The sequence below is a fragment of the Octopus sinensis genome, linkage group LG3 (genome assembly GCF_006345805.1).
Source record: "Octopus sinensis linkage group LG3, ASM634580v1, whole genome shotgun sequence".
In the NCBI taxonomy this organism is placed as follows: domain Eukaryota; kingdom Metazoa; phylum Mollusca; class Cephalopoda; order Octopoda; family Octopodidae; genus Octopus; species Octopus sinensis.
Genome location: NC_042999.1, coordinates 149,548,644 through 149,560,598, shown reverse-complemented (window position 1 = coordinate 149,560,598; position 11,955 = coordinate 149,548,644).

Sequence of the window (11,955 nt, the reverse complement as noted above, 5' to 3'; positions counted from 1 at the left end):
CAGGTGACCTCGGTGGAATTTGAACTCAGAACATAACAGCAGACGAAATACTGCTAGGCATTTCGCCCGGCCTGCTAACGATTCTGCCAGCTCACCGCTTATTGTATATATTGCTGAGGTGCACTACAACTTGTTGGAAAAGAGTAAAGGAGGAGAGAGAAAGCAGTAATAAGTCAAGTAAAGAAATATAGCACTGAAAGCCTAGATAATTAAATAAAGATTCTGGTTACAATTATGATGAATGTGGTCTTTATTGATTGTGAGATTATTATATTGAAAATTAATGAAATTGGCGAGGAAGTAATAATAATAAATTATGTGTGATATATTTTTCTTTTATTTCCAACATACCAATAGGTCTGTTTCAGTGTTATAAAGATAATAATTCGGTGGTAGCAAGATAGCTCACAGTTTGTGAGTACTGGTTAGAAAATACATAATTACAATGTAAAATAACAAGTTCCATTATACAGCATTAATTAAAAGTGTGTATAATGTGTTGTGAAAGCTGACGCACATGTATTTGGGATTCACATAAGTGGAAATATATAAACTTGTACAAGTAGCTAATGGTCAACAGTAAAGAACAAAGAGCAGATAACTTACATGCTTTTAGACCCGTGGAAATAACAATCAGGGAATAATTTCTCATTTGGCTTATGATCTAAGAGAACCATTTCTGTTCTGTCGAGGCAAAAACCAAGAGAAAGCTAACTACTAAGAGAGGAGTGAAATAAAGCAGTGTGCTCATGGCTGTTTGAGTGTGAGAGCCTGAAGGTGGAGAGAGAGAGAGAGAGAGCCTGAAGGGGGGGAGAGAGAGAGAGAGAGAGAGAGAGCAAGAGAAACAGCTTGATTTTTGCTTATATAGCTAAAATAGCTGCTAGATTACTAATCTCTGATTGGTGCATATGATGCAGATGGCAAAAATAAAGATTGATATGTCATCAAAATGAGGCTGCTAGAATAATTATTATTCATTTCTACTCTAGGCACAAGACCAGAAAGGGAGAGGGCCAGTTGATTAGACCGACCCCAGTACACAACTGGCACTTAATTTATCAACCCCGAAAGGATGAAAGGCAAAGTCAACCATGGCGGAATTTGAACTCAGAACGTAACGGCAGACGAAATACCGCTAAGTATTTCGCCAGGTGTGCTAAAAATTCTGCCAGCTCATTGCCTACGATAATGTTTTACAATATTCATGACTATTATCAGTGATTATTACTATAATGAAGATTATTATGAATATGAATATAATTAGCATTGGTGATCAGCATATGATGGACTGTTATGATGATGAGATGAAGATGAGGATGATGAGGATGATGATGATGCTTATAACTGCAGCAATGATTCTGATGCAAAAGAAGATGATAAAGAAGAGGCAATGGAGGAAAAGAGTAAGCCTGAAATGGTTGGGGAGGCATTTCTTAAATCATGTCCTCTCTCCATCTCCCTATCACCAAACCAAATTGATACAGGTCAGCTCTCTGCCATCCTTCTTACATCCACCCTACATAAAAGTGTCTTTCTTTGCAAGGGAGAAAAAAATGGAAAAACAGAATTATAGTCAAGAAAATAGTTGCATCAAACAAAGCTTGTTCATAATTTCCGGAATATTTCGTGTCTTTTAAATGCCAAGGCCTGGAACTGTCAACCAAAAACATGGCGGCTTTTAATGTCACTGAGCTTAAGGCAGCAGCAAAACCACACACAGATGCCTTCATAAACTCACACATACATACACACATTCATACACACATCCATACATACACCCCATGCATACATTCATTCACATACACATACACATTTGTATGTACGGACATACATACATACACACACACATACATACATACATACATACAAACACATGTATGCACATACACATATCAGATTATGTAGACAACTATTACATTCCATGCACACACATACATATAGATGATGGTGGTGGCAGTTGAGGTCGAGGTGGTGATGGCATTGATGGCAGTGGAAGTCAATTAATGTCCAAGTACAACCATTTCTTAGAAATCATAAAGCACAATGCAACACACATACACACAAATACACATATATCACATTATACACAGAAACACACATTGTAGGGTAATTTCTCCCAAATCAATACTTGGAGAATTGTTAATTCAACAGAGAAGGCAAAAGTAAAAGCAAAGAAGCAACAGGAAAGAATGCATTTGGTTTTAAACCCAGCAGAGGCAGGTTTGAAGCCATTTTGATAATCAAAGAAATAAGTGAGCAAAATCATTGTGTCCTTAGATATCATGCTCTGGTGAGGTAAGATGTCAGCCTTATTTTCGGAATCATATTATACACCTTGGAAACTAGAATCTAAAATCTGAAAAATATATATTTTCTGGCATATAGATCAAATTTTTCAGACCACAATTTACAGCAAAAAAAATGTTGGTTGATTTTTACACCAGTATGACTTTGGAGGAACGATAATTCCATGTGAAATGCAGTGGGATTTGGAAAAAATAGTGACAATGTTTGAATGTTTACAATAGATGTTTATACTATATATTGCATTGACTTGTATGCTGGAAAATATGATATGCTGATTAGAAGTTTTTTTTTTTAAATGTGGTGTTTATGAGCTATATACTAGTGATATTTTCTATAAGGCCTGAAATTTTAGGGGAGGGAGGCTAGTGGATTTCATGAACCCCAGTGCTCAGCTTGTACTTATTTTTTTGACCCTTGAAAAGATAAAATATGAAGTCAACCTTGGTAGCATTTGGACTCAGAACAAAAGACAGGTGAAATGCTGCAAAGCATTTTGCCTGGTGTGCTAACAATTCTGTGACCTTTCTACTTTAACTTATATTAGTGATATTATTATGAGACTGGAGTAGAAGTACTTATTAAAAATATATGCCAATACTGAGGTTAATAAGAAGACTGAAATGAATGGGCATTTTTTTCTCTCCTTGTTTGTTCTGTGTCCCTTTCCGTAGAAGAGCGTAGGCTCAAAATGTAAAAGACTTTTTCTATTCCTGAGCATTATACTAATACATCTGTTTGTTTTGTATACCACCTGTCTTCGTCTTCTGTTTTTTTCGTAAACTCTTCCTATATATATATATATATAATAACAATTTAATAAATAAAAAAAATATATGCATACACACATACATATATGTACATACCTACATCTATATGTATATATACATGCATATGTGAGTACAGGACACCACAAATAAATGTAGAACACAACGAGAAACGAAAACATAAAATCAAACAAGGAAGCAGACTTTTTTTAACAACGAAAAAACAGAGTACAAGACAAACAATACAAGGAAAATTCCCCTTCATCAGCTGCCCCTGTTTTGACACAATGCATGTTTCGAAGTTAAGGGCAGAACACGATCCGGCTGAAGCAGTCCTTCCTGCAAAATGAATTAAATAAAATTCTTTTGCTGAGGGATAAAACAAGTGACAAGAACAGGATGTAAAAGCAATACAAATGAAGAAAAAAACAGTACAAATAAAGAATAACAGGACAAGGAAACCAACAATAAGGGCTTTTTTTAAAGCCTAGACGGTGGAAAAATTCGCTAGAATGCATTACATATATATATATATGTGTGTATATATATATATATATATATACACATATATAGTAGTAGTAGTAGTAGTAGTAGTAGTAGTTACCATTGTTCTCTTAACATTCACTTACCCTTGCTTGCATGGGTCAGATGAAATTCGTTGAGGCAGTTTTTATACAGCCTGATGTCCTTCTTGTTACTGACCCTCACCAGTTCCTAGCAAGGTACTTCCCCACCCCATGGCCAAACATGCTTTCACAGAAGATTAGAAATGAATGATACTACCTGTATGACAGTAACACTCATTTATATATTGCAGAATAATTGAACAACTGAAAAAATAAAAATTCCACATAAAAAATTTGTAAGCATGAGAGATTCCAGGTTTTCAATGCTATCTATTCTCATTCCATATCTATAGAAGATCAGTTGTATCTATGATATATAACTCCCAAAATGCTTCATACACAGTCAATTTTCCAAAGAAATGATGCTAGATTTTCTCTGAAAGTTGCATTAACTCATAATTCCCTCAAGACTGAATGATATAAATCTTCATTGCTGAAGATTTGTTGCTTTATTAATTACATTTCTGAGAATGAGTCAATGAAAGAGCCTCTACACAGTTTGTTGACTTGCTAGATATAGTAGCTAAATCTCCCCCTTGAATTACTACTCTACTATTCAAAAATATTGTTCAAAGTGAACTAGGCTTGGAAAAAAGTCTAGTTTAAAGATTTACTGTATCAGGGCTGACCCTAGGGTAATGTAAAAATGACAACAGTATCATTTCTACTGGAATATACAGTATAGGTGCATACTGGAATATACAGTAGAGGCACAGGTATGGCTGTGTGGTAAGAAACTTGCTTCCCAGTTACATGGTTCTGGATTCACTCTCACTGCATGGCACCTTGGGCAAGTGCCTTGGGCTGACCGCTAAAGCCTTGTGTGTGGAGTGGATTTGGTAGAAGAAAACTGAAAGAAGCCCTTCATATGTGTGTGTGAGTGTGTGTGTGTATGTGTTTGTGTTTGTGTGCACATGCATGTGTGTGTGTGCATGCACACATGCACATGTGTGTGTGTGTCTTTGTGTCTGTGTTTGTCACTCACCACCACTTGCCAACCAGTGTTGGTGTGTTTACATCCCTGTAAACTAGCGGTTCAGCAAAAGAGACTGACAAAATAAATACCAGGCTTCAAAAATTAAAATAAGTACAGGGGTTGATTGATTTAACCAAAACATCTTCAAGGTGTTGCCCCAGCATGGCCACAGTCTAATGACTGAAACAAGTAAAAAGATAAAATGATAAAAGATATGATTAGCTTATCTGAATTCACTGCTTGTGGATTCCCTTTCTTTGCTATTTGCTATCACATTCTTGACATATGCAGCATGATCAAAGCAGATAATCTGCTTTGATCTACATTGCCTTATGGTTTATAGCAATACAACATCACATGTCTGAGATAGGCATCACATTCAGCAGTTGCTTTTGTAAGCTATAGCAAGTCCTAAATCTTTCCTACCCAGATATGCGCCAAACAAAGCTTCTCTTCTGTCAGGCTATGGTAGACCATCTTCATCTGCTTTCACTATTTCTGTTTCAATGTCAAACAATATCAGCTTCCACATACAGGCATTACTTAATAATTTGGTCCCACCTGCCTGTGGTGTTACCAGGAACAATTATGGAAAGACCCAAATATTAACACAAAGCGAGATGGGCGACGATTGTGGCCATCAGGCACAGGTTGATAGGCCACGATCATGGCCCAGATAGATGCATTTATGGGCGTTTGTTGAGGTCTAATGTCACTCAAACACTCCAAAATCCACCAGAATGCAAGAGGACTAATGGTTCAACTAATGACTTTTCAGATGATGTAAAACTTGCCACCATTATATATTAAGAAGATATTTTAACTATTTTCATGTTTTTTATGTATGCATGGTAGTCTCATTTTCATAAAATGTGCTCAGCAGTCCATGCTATGTAAGTGCAAATCCCAGCGCATAATGGGTTAAACAAAACCAATACTTCCTTTAAGCTGAAATATGTATTAAAAAGAGAAAAATGCTGGTGACTAGTATAAACAAATGTTTTGTTGGTTGCAGCGCATTGTGCAAAGTGGAAAAAACCCATAGAAATAAGTGTTGCAACAGGAAAATGAGCTTTAGTTAGTAACTTGAGATTAGTGTCACAGAAGTAACTCAATTTTATAAAGTCTAAGTGGTGGAACTCCAGCTGTTGTTTAAGTGGTAGAGCTTCAATGGAGTGGAACTCTAGCCATTGTGGAAATTATATCATTTTACCGAAATCTACTGCTTTAAACAACCATTTCTGCAGAAAGGGACATAGAAAAAACAAGGAGAGAAACAAGAAGAGAAAAAAATGTGTGTAGTGGCTAAAGATCAATCATATATATATATATATATATATATACATATACGATGGGCTTCTTTCAGTTTCCGTCTACCAAATCCACTCACAAAGCTTTGGTTGGCCTGAGGCTATAGTAGAAGACACTTGCCTAAGGTACCATGCAGTGGGACTGAACCCGGAACCATGTGGTTGGTAAGCAAGCTACTTACCACACAGCCACTCCTATGCTTCAGATATATGTGTATACACTCTATTTATCATTCATTCAAATCACAAATAATTTTCTCAGTGGGAAAAAAATTTACATGAGATGAGACTTTCATGCCCACTGGCTATTAAAAATTAAAGGGAAAATTGTGTGCAGATGCTTTATTTGATAGTAAACAGACACCAAAATGTGACTTAACTAGTGACAAGCTAAACTGATTAATGATTGCTCTGAGTAAAGTTAAATTCCATTACCTATAAAAGCAAGTTATTTGAGGAAATATATGTATGAAAGTTTAGGTAAATTGTTCAGTGTAAATGTACTGAGATTTGTTGTTCTCAGATATTCAACACTGAATGTAAAATAGTTCTTGACAACCATTGTGTGGTGGAATTGATACCATGCAGTGGGCTATAAGCATTGTGGTAAAAATTTTGATGTGTGTGTGTGTGTGTGTATGCATGTGCATACTTACATATTTATATGTATGTATGCTTGTATGTATGTAAGCATGTATGTATGTATGCATGTATGTATGTATGCATATATACACATATATAGAGTAATCCCTTGACTATTGTGCATGTTACATTCCAAAACCCCCTGTGATAGGTGAAAATCCACCAAGTAGAAATAGTACTGTACTGTATATTTTTTCTTATTATTTTTATAATTTGTATATATTTATTTTATTATAAATGCAAAACAACACCATGGAAGAATCAATGTAAGCTTAAATAATAAACCACGATAAGTGAACCACAATATGGCAAGGGATTACTGTTGGTGTTAGGAAGGGCAGTTGGCGTTACGAAGGGTGGTTGGCATTAAGAAGGGCAGTTGGCATTAGGAAGGGCATCCAGCTGTAGAAACTCTGCCAGATCAGATTGAAGTCTGGTGCAGCCATCTGGTTCTCCAGACCTCAGTCAAATCCTCCAACCCATGCTAGCATGGAAAGTGGATGTTAAAGGATGATGATGATAATGTGTGTGTGTGTGCATGTATGTGCGTGTGTGTGTGTATGTGTGTGCATGTATGTGAGTTTGTGTGTGTATGTGTGTGCATGTATGTGAGTGTGTGTGTGTATGTGTGTGCATGTATATGAGTGTGTGTGTGTATGTGTGTGCATATACATACACAATATACACATACATCTGAAGCATCTTTGTAGTTGCTTGACATACTAAAAGCAGCAGCTAAATGCCATTGAAATCTCACCATACTCCCTAAAAAAATTCAGGTTCACACTAACCAATGCAGCACTACCAATTACATTACATATTCTGAAAAATTCTTCAAGCAATTATTTACATGCCCACAGTAATATACTAAAATATTTTCTTCATAAATTCATTATATAATTACAATAATTTTAACCGCAAAATATTTTTATAACTTTTAATTCAACTTACATTGAAAGTCAACCAGCAAAGTTTGCTTTAGAAGCAATGAGATGTATTGAAAGATACAGCTAAGGAAATAATTTTATTCTCAAACGCAGGATAATGCTAATAATATAGCATGAACAGGGTAAACTATCTATATTTTGCAGAAAAATCTGGCTGCCAACAGAGTTTTTGCAGAATATGGATAGTTTATCCTGTTCATGCTATATTATTAGCATTATTGTGCATTTGAGAATAAAATTATTTCCTTAGCTGTATTTTTATAATTATAAATCTCTTTCTCTCTCTCTTACTATATAAGCGTGTGTATGTTTATACGGGTGAGTGTGTGTATAAGAAATAAAGACCAGGGGTCAAAGAACTCGATTTCTATTAAAACCCCTGGCAGAACATCTTCACCATGATGACTATTATTATTACTGCTGCTACTTATTCGACAGCTACAGCCACTCCTAAGAAAACAAGTCTTGACCTCACTATTCAATTTACAAAGACAGATAGTAGCAATTTGCGGTCACAGTCAATTTTAAGAAAGTAGCATTTTTATTCTTGTTTTTCATAAACATCTACATACATGTGTGTTACCTCTACAAATATATCATCATCATCATCGTTTAACGTCTGCTTTCCATGTTGGCATGGGTTGGACGATTTGATTGAGGACTGGCGAACCAGATGGCTGCACCAGGCTCCAATCTGATCTGGCAGAGTTTCTAAAGCTGGATGCCCTTCCTAATGCCAACCACTCCAAGAGTGTAGTGGGTGCTTTTACGTGCCACCAGCACGAGGGCCAGTCAGGCAGTACTGGTAATGGCCACACTCAAATGGTGTTTTTTACATGCCCTCTGTGCAGGAGCCAGTCCAGCGGCACTGGCAATGAATATTTTTCGAATATTTTTCATGTGCCACCGGCACAAGTGCTAGTAGGGCAATGCTGGTAACAATCATGCTCAAGTGGTGCTTTTTACATGCCTAATGTTCAAAGGTCATGCTTCACCACCTCATCCCAGGTCTTCCTAGGTCTACCTCTTCCTCAACTGCCAGGGTGTGACACTTTTTCATACAGCTATCCTCATCCATTCTCGTCACATGACCATACCAGTGCAGTCGTCTCTCTTGCACACCACATCTGATGCTTCTTAGGTCCAACTTATCTCTCAAGGTACTTATACTCTGTTGAGTATGCACACTGACATTACACATCCAGCGGAGCATACTGGCTTCATTCCTTGCAAGCTTACGCATGTCCTCAACATTCACGGTCCATGTTTCACTGCCATGTAGCATGGCTGTTTGTACACATGTGTCATACTCTGAGTGAGAGGCCCTTTGTTACCAGCAGAGGTAACAGCTCTCTGAACTTTGCCCAGGCTATTCTTATTCTAGCAGCTACACTTTCTGTGCACCCACCCCTGCTACTGACTTGGTCACCTAGGTAACAGAAGCTATCACCTCTACCCGAAATTCTTCACTGTACTTGTTGCCATATATACATCATCATCATCATCATCATCATTTAACGTCCGCTTTCCATGCTAGCATGGGTTGGACGGTTCAACTGGGGTCTGGGGAGCCCGAAAGCTGCACCAGTCCAGTCAGATCTGGCAGTGTTTCTACAGCTGGATGCCCTTCCTAACGCCAACCACTCCGAGAGTGTAGTGGGTGATTTTATGTGCCACCGACACAGGTGCCAGACGAGGCTGACAAACGGCCACGCTCGGATGGTGTTTTTTATGTGCCACCGACACAGGTGCCAGACGAGGCTGGCAGACGGCCACGCTCGGATGGTGTTTTTTATGTGCCACCGACACAGGTGCCATAATATATAAATATTATTAAAAATATTACCTAATTATTATTATTATTATTATTATTATTATTATTATAATAATGGCAGTGCCCCAGCATGGCCACAGCTCGTGAGCTGAAACTAGATAAAATAAAATAAAAATAAAATTATTATTATTATTATTATTATTATTATTATTATTATTATTATTATTCAGTAGTCTTATTTTTATCACGTGCTTTCACTGCACTACCGAGCACAGCTCTGTGTGCTTTGGGTATGTGCTGTGGTTTGTTGTGGTGCTCTTATTTTCACTGTATTGAAAGCATTTTACGTAGGATGTGAGCAGTTCCTAGTAATGCTATTTTCTGTATGTTTTATATATTTATTAGTCCTGATGTTTTTGTTATGTATTTGTCTAAATGTTTTTTTTTTATTATATCTAACATATCTACTATAATAGAAATTGTTTCTGCTTTTAGCCAGAGATAAGATGATTTATTATTTCTTCTCCATCACCACATATTCTGAAGTTCCTTGTATTTCTTTTCATTACATATTTTTGGTGATTTCTGGTGGGGAGACCTTGATCTTGTGCAGCAATTAAAAATCCTTCAGTCTCTGCTTTGAGTCCTGATCTTCTCAACCATTGTTGAGATTTTGCTTTGTTTATTTCTTTTCTGTTTAGTTTAACCCAGTATTTGCTATGAAGGGCCTTTTCTTGAGATTTTATATCATGATCTGGTGCTATTCCAGTTTTAGTTTGGATTTCAGTTGTTTTAGAGCTTTTGTTGTTTCTTCTTTTTCTTCATTGTTGCTAGGTACTATGGCATCTTATTTGTATTTGTCAGCTTCCTTAAAGACAGAAAAGAGTATTTTGTTTTGTTTATGCTTTGTGGTTATTTGTATTAGCTTTCCTTGTTTTTGAAGTGGATATTTTGTAGCCCAATGGAGGTTATTTTGTAATAGGTTTCTAGCTGTATAAGGCCACTACCACCTTTGATATGATGTATATATATATAGCTTATTATTGTTATTGTAAGCTGGCAGAATCATTAGAACACCGGGCAAAATGCTTAGCAGCATTGGCTAAGATCAAAGTGTACTATGTTCTGAGTTCAAATTCCACCAAGTTCGACTTTGCTTTTCATCCTTTCGAAGTTGATAAATAAAGTACCAGTTGTGATCTGAGGTTGATGTAATCAATATCCCCCTCCCCCAAATTTCAGGCTTTGTGCCTGTAATAGAAAGGATTATTATTATTATAATTATCATTATTTCTTTTTATCTCAGGTTTTGTTGGAACTCCTGGAGTCTTGCAAGTGTAGTGGGCTTGCTGCCTGCTACCTATGGCACCAGGTCATCTGTTCTTTTCAACTATCTATTACTTTCTGATTATTCTGGCTGTGCCAAAGAGGCAAACCTTTTGTAACCGTTCTACTTGGCACTCCTATTCCAATTTCCTTCATATGCCTTCTGATATTGTTCCCAAGAACCCAACAATAACTGGCACTTTCTGATGCAACATCAACTATATAGCACATGTTGTGCATTTTGTTGACCACCACTAGGTCCAGTCTGTTATGTTCTAGCACCTGATCTATTTGATATCCCAGAGCATTTTACTAGTCTCTGACACTATAATTCTCTGCAGTTTGTGCTCATACCATGCCTTGCCACTCTCTCTATTATTATTATTATTATTATTATTATTATTATTATTATTATTATTACTATTATTGTTGTTGTTGTTATTTAAAACAGCTTGATTTAGCTTCATGCAAAGTTTTACAGGCTTCTAATGGAAACCTGGCTTGTTTAGGCTCAGATTACCAAATGGAAAATACAGGAAATCCATGATGGCTACTGCAGAATCGCTGCCATTGGTCACATGATGTTGTTAGAAGTGAGATCAGCATTTCAGAGACACCAGATGTGTTAGAAAGGAGAATTTCTTGAACTGTGAGGCTGCACAGGAAGCTGATGGTGCCTTGGTGTCTGAAGCAAGGCCAGCGAGAGTGTGTATGGTGTGTGTATGTGTGTATACAAGATGTTTCAGTGCATGAATGTGGGTATGTTATTAACCTCATGTGTGTGTGTGTGTGTGTGTGTGTGTGTGTGCGCGTACAGATACATGTGCCTACTGCATATGCATGTATGTGTGAACATGTTTAGAATGCATGTATGGATGTATACTCTTACTCTTTACTCTTTTACTCTTTTACTTGTTTCAGTCATTTGACTGCAGCCATGCTGGAGCACCACCTTTAGTCGAGCAAATCGACCCCGGGACTTAGTCTTTGTAAGCCCAGTACTTATTCTATCGGTCTCTTTTGCCGAACCGCTAAGTGACGGGGACATAAACACACCAGCATCAGTTGTCAAGCAATGCTAGGGAGACAAACACAGACACACAAACACATACATACGCATACATATATATATATATACATATATACGACAGGCTTCTTTCAGTTTCCGTCTACCAAATCCACTCACAATCTCTTGTGATTAGGATGGTGTGTAACCTTTGCACCACCCTTTATATATATATATATATATAGAAAGCTGAAGTTGTCTGTGTATGGCAGGTTTG